The following is a 6,000-nucleotide window of genomic DNA, read 5'->3' as shown; positions in this document are numbered from 1 at the left end:
TAAGATTTATAGAAAACAAATATTTTGAAGTTCAAAACCTAAAATAAAACCAAACAAGTTCTACATTTAGCACCAAAAAAAAGTAAAAACAAAAACACAAAATAAATCTTCTAAAAAAACAACAACAAAATTAAAAGAAAAATAATGCAAATACAACAACATTTGGTATAAACTAAAAAAAAATCATAAATCATTTTGGAAATCCAGCAACAACAAAACTAGAGAAACAAAACAATATTTAGAGAATATTCAAGTAAACTATGAAAAATTTAGATAAAAATTAACAAACAACAACAAAAAGATTATGAAACTATTATTAAATTATAAAAAAATGTATATGTGTATTTAATATTAAAAAAATATATATACAAACACATACACACACACTTAAGGGTGTGTATATGTATTTAAAAAAAATTATTAATTATTAATTTTTTATTTATAACAAAAAAAAAACAAACTAATTTTTGCAACAAATGTTTTTTTTTACATTAATTTAAAACAAAAATTTATTTGTTAAAAATACAATTAAAAAAACATTTACTTTTTTTGATACAAAATATTTGAAATATTTTCTTAGTTATTGCATTAATTTTTTATACAAATTAAATAAACATAATTATTTATATACAAACATATTTACACTTACTTAGTTAGAAAATACATATATTTGAATCAATACATTAATTATTATTAATTATCACTATTTATATTGTTGCTTAAAAATGTTTCAATTTATTAAGTTTCTATTATTGTTTTTCTTTTATTTCTATTTGTTAATGTTTTTCATAATTATTGACTTATTTTATTTATTTATTTTTTTATTATATACAAATTTTATTAGAAACTGAACAAAGTAAAGGAAAAAAAAAGAATAAATAAAATAATTTATTTTTGTTTATAATAAACAGAAGTTATAAACAAACTATAAATGTTATTAGAGGGTTTTTTTATCTTAAACTTTAAACAAATAGTTTTGTGTTAATTAGCGGAAAAATAGGTATGTTGTTACTTGGCAGTTGGTAACAAATATTCAAACTGGTAAGTATTTAATGGACATGTTAACTTGTGAATTTTGCAGCTATAAAATTGTTCAAAATGGATTGTTCAGATGGTTGACTGTAGAGTTGGAGCTGTTAAAGAAAATAGCACACAATAGATCCAGTGGTCAAGGTATTTATTGTCAGATGAGTTATACTTGACATCAGGGCAGATTTGGATTTACTATAAAATCATACGACCTGTATAACATAATTGACCAATTCACAATCGGTGTTGTATGATTGTATTGTAGTATGTTGTACTATTATTAATTTGTGTTTGTTTAAAAAAATTTTATTTGATAAAATTTTACGATATACAATGCTATAACGATACGACAACGATTGTGAATTGGACAAATGTTTGGAAGTAAACTTAACGTACATTTTGAAGAAATACCGCTGTCTCCACATACGAGACATTATAAACGCATGTTATTTGTTGAAATATTGATTGTTGAAGTCTAATTAGTTAGGTATTTAGTTAGTTAGTAAGTTTGTTAGTTAATTAGTTAGTTCAATATAAAAAGTCAATAATACAAGTTAAAGTAAAAGGAATACACCTAGACCGCTATCGGGCCTGTTGTGCGCTCCTTACCAAGTGTCGAACCAATCACCTACTGTCTACCAGACTACAACACTAACCTACCGGAGGCTGGGAAGATTAAGAAATCGGAAACTCTTGATGTTCTGAGCCTGAAAATATTGTGTCTTGAAACGCTGTAAAATATACTTCACTCCATTTGATCTTCTCACTAATGACACCACTTATATCTGAACGAAAATGAAGTACAACTTTCATGTTAGGGCAGGAACTTCGAAGTCTATTTCAAAGCTACCGCGTATAAAAGAGGCAGAAGGTATTTATCGGTGACAGCAGGGTTAGACAGCCAGAAGTCAATTAGGGCGATATCCAATTATAATGTTAAACCTAAGACCGTATTGTAAGAAAGCTTTAACAAAATACTCTTCTACTCAGCAGTGTTCGTATATAAAGAGCTGATGTATTAGGTTTAAGCGGAAGGGAGCTTGAAATAGTTAACCTGACGAAAGCAACACCATTGAACCCACCAAAATCAATTTAAAAAATATAAGTGAAAGAATCACTTAAAGATTCTATGGGGTGATCCTGAATAAAACAAAGTATAAGGTTAGTATGATGGTCACATTGATTGGATAATTCTTAGGAACTACGTTTAGGACACAGAGTTTTTTAACATCCGTAAAGAATTTTTCACCAACAAAAATTTTTGAAAAGGAGCCCACAACAGGCCCGATAGTGGCCTATTTTTTCAGATTTAAAAATAAAAAATCATAAGATGATCGATTTGGCTTGAAGCTTGACTTTTTAAGATGTTTCTAAACCATTATTAAAATAATCGCAGAAAACTTAAAGATTTTGTAATCCTTTATTTCAGACATATTTTTTGGATTTAATTAATGGAAATTAATACGGATACAATTATAAATTCTGGAGATTTTTAATTTATTTACGATTTTAACGAACTAACTTCCATTCAAGAGAAAATTCCCAAATGTCATTTATTAATAAAAAAAAAAAATATATGTCTATTTTTGCAAATTTTATTAAAATTCCAGTTTTGAATACCCTGGTTTATTTTACTATAAATAGCTTTAATTAACAAACATACATAATTTTTGCTACTATTTTTAATAAAAAATAATAATAAAACCACTTTTTTATTATTATTATTATTATTATTTAATCCAACAAACGCCAAAAACCACAAAAATATTGTCTTGCGACCGTTATTAAGAGCTTAAGTTGAAATGAAAAGAAAACAAAATCAATTTAATTTCTTTTCTCAAACACCTTATAAGTATATACACATACATACATACATACATATGTATGTATGTTTTTTTATTGATCTCATTAATTAAATCTAAATACAGGTAGTTTTATGGCAAAATACAAAAGCAGCACAAATGTTTTTTTTTTTAAACAGTAGTAATTAAAACGTTTGTAAAATTTAAATGTTGGCAAATCTGAGATAAAACTGAACAAATAAAATACAACAATGACAGACGACAAATCGCAGAAAAAAACAGACACACACAGACCAGATTTTCTTTTCTTTTAGATTGTTTTATTAAATGACATTTTTTTTAAAATAAAACAAAGTTTCGCACACAACTAAAACATAAAAGAAACAAAAGTTTTAAGACGAAATAATATGCAAAAACTTCGGTATAACAAATTAATGGGTAATAGTTGTTTGGCTGATGCGTAGGTAACTGAAATTTTAAAGACGTTTGAGTACTAATACATTTCCTTTGCAAAGATCTTGAGTTAATTTACATCCAATTTTTTGAAATTATCATCGATCATTTGATCATTATTGTAATTTAATACATAGTTCGACAACAAGATCATAATAATTAAATTAAAAGATTGAGCAGCGCTGAAACTGAAATCCGACCTTAGAATTTTGTCATTACATCATGTATTCTTAAGATATCGATAAGAAATTTTGTTATCGAAATTAAACTAAAATGTAATACTTGTTTAAAATCGAAAGCAATCATCTCTAAAACAAAATAATTAAGAACAAATTTAAGTACTTAAACACGACTGCTATAAGTAAACGATAAAGTTAAAATGGAACGATTTTTTATTCACTTCAGAAATGTGTTTTGAACGATTTAAATCATAAATATCTCAGTAATGTTAAGACCTTTGATCTGATTGTATATGCAGCGTTAAAACTGATCTTATTCGAGCAAATCTATCAGAGATTTCACAAGGTGAACTTCCTCTTTTAAATTTATATGTTGTTAGAAGATCTAAGGAAGAAAGCAACATTGCCCAGAATGAATCTTGGACTATGGAAGATATATTTTCACTAAATTTAAGCAATAATATGAGTAGTTCAAAATCCATCACATTTAAATTGAAACCCAAGTTCTTTTTATTCTGTGATCAACCATATTTCCCTGAAAATCAATCACACCTTTTTAAGCCGGTGGAAATTTATTTACATGGTCCTACCGCTCCATGTATAAGCAGATCACTCAAGTACTCGGGCTATATATTCTCTGACCATTGATGCTCCGTTGTATAACTTCGAAGATGTAAAAACGTCATAACCGTTTACAACCTCGCAGATGGGATGACTTCAGTTTAGTTGGCAACATCATCTAAGACGTAATCGGTAGACCGAAAAACTAATGCTGCAAATAAGCGAAAAAAGACCTGAAGAAGTAATGATTTTAACACAAGCTTGTCATAGGAGGGATGTTCTCTTTTTGATTAAAAATTCCCTACATCTGAAGTCATTCTTAGGAAGTAATTTTGATGTAATTTTTTTTTTGAAGTTATTAGGAAGTGAAATTGTTGCATTATAGAATACAACTAATTTGACTTAAATAATATTAACATAAATAAATTACGGTGCTACCGGTTTCCGTGTTACTAGAATATGTGGTCCTTTAGCTCGATCCCCTGTCAAACGATTCCAAGGAAAGTCCGATGATCATCAACAGTATATAGTGCCGACAGATTAGATTAGAAGTTCAAGCAGCATTTCATTTCCTCCGCACTTTAGAAAACGTAAATGGAAGATCTCGATCCGAAGGTTAACTATTAGGTCAGAAGGGCAGCCATCCAATCAATCTGAGCGGCTCACATAGATCCACCTTGTGATTTCCCGTTGTTTTACCCTAGTGATCGTAGAAGTACATTCGTTTATTACTCTCTGGTGCCAGATTTAAACCAGCAGGTTTGATATGAAATGTTTAGGATATTCTTTAGGCATATCTCAGATAGCTCATCCAAACAAGGTAAAGCCTCAAGCCCTAAGCATTTTACTTTGCTTTCATTGAATGATGGGCAATAGCAGAGAAGGTAAGGTGGTATGGAATTTTCCTCCTTATTATTACAAATTCCACAGTAGTCGTTATATTTCAGACCCATTCTTCTGACGTGATTTTCCCGTTATGACTTATATGTTCCCTGCGAAAGCTTAATAATAAGCTTGACTTGGGAGCACTTTATAGAGGCTAAATTGACCTCGAATTGAGACAGATGTTTTCACTGAACCATCTGATTTTAGCCATTATATATAGTTCAGTCTGAACCAGTAGCTTACAGTTAATAAGAAAGATACCAATAAATGAGTCGATCATTCAGTTATCGAATGGATAAAAAGCTGACAAAATCTGTATACGTTAGAAGCTTTAGGATTTAGATTTAGGAGTTATATGTGAACAAAATTCTATGTAATCAAAATTTCGGTTAAAATGAAAGATTTTATGAAACATTTCCAAAAAATTATAACAAATGATAAAAAGAATTCCAGATAAGACCACCTTTTATAACAACGATCTGTTTTACAAAAGATCTTTTATCGATTGTAGGAAAAAACAGCTTTTTCGAAAAAAAAATCTGGTTGCACAAAACAAAATCATCAAAGAAATACGACTGTCACTAACAATCTGTTTTCTACATTAATGAACCAGTTTCAGACATTTGAAATGAAACGAAGAATAAAAAACCTGAAAAAAGTCTTAATCTCATGTTTAAATTTTAAATGCATTTATAATAAATTCAACTGGTGATGATCATTTAAGACCGTTATAGAAAGAGGTGTATTATAAGCGATACAATTTCATTTCATATTATTTATTTTAATTTTTTGCCACCGAATAAAAAAGACATTCATTTATTTAGATGGATCATTAGCGACCAAATAATATCTTTTTTTGTATAACAACAGCAACAGCAGCAGCATCAGATACAACAACAGCAGCAACAATAAAGCATGCGATACAACAACAAAAAACAGAAATATACAACGAAACATTAATAATTCAGTTAAAACAATAAAACAACAACAAATGTATAAGAGAATCAAGTCAGTTGAACGATTTGCATTTGATGGCTGGTTGAGTTGAGTTGAGCTAAAGCGAGTTGTGTTGGTTGTTGGTAGGTAGGTAG

Source organism: Lucilia cuprina, chromosome 2 (assembly GCF_022045245.1).
Source record: "Lucilia cuprina isolate Lc7/37 chromosome 2, ASM2204524v1, whole genome shotgun sequence".
NCBI lineage: Eukaryota > Metazoa > Arthropoda > Insecta > Diptera > Calliphoridae > Lucilia > Lucilia cuprina.
Note: the sequence above shows the minus strand (reverse complement) of the source record.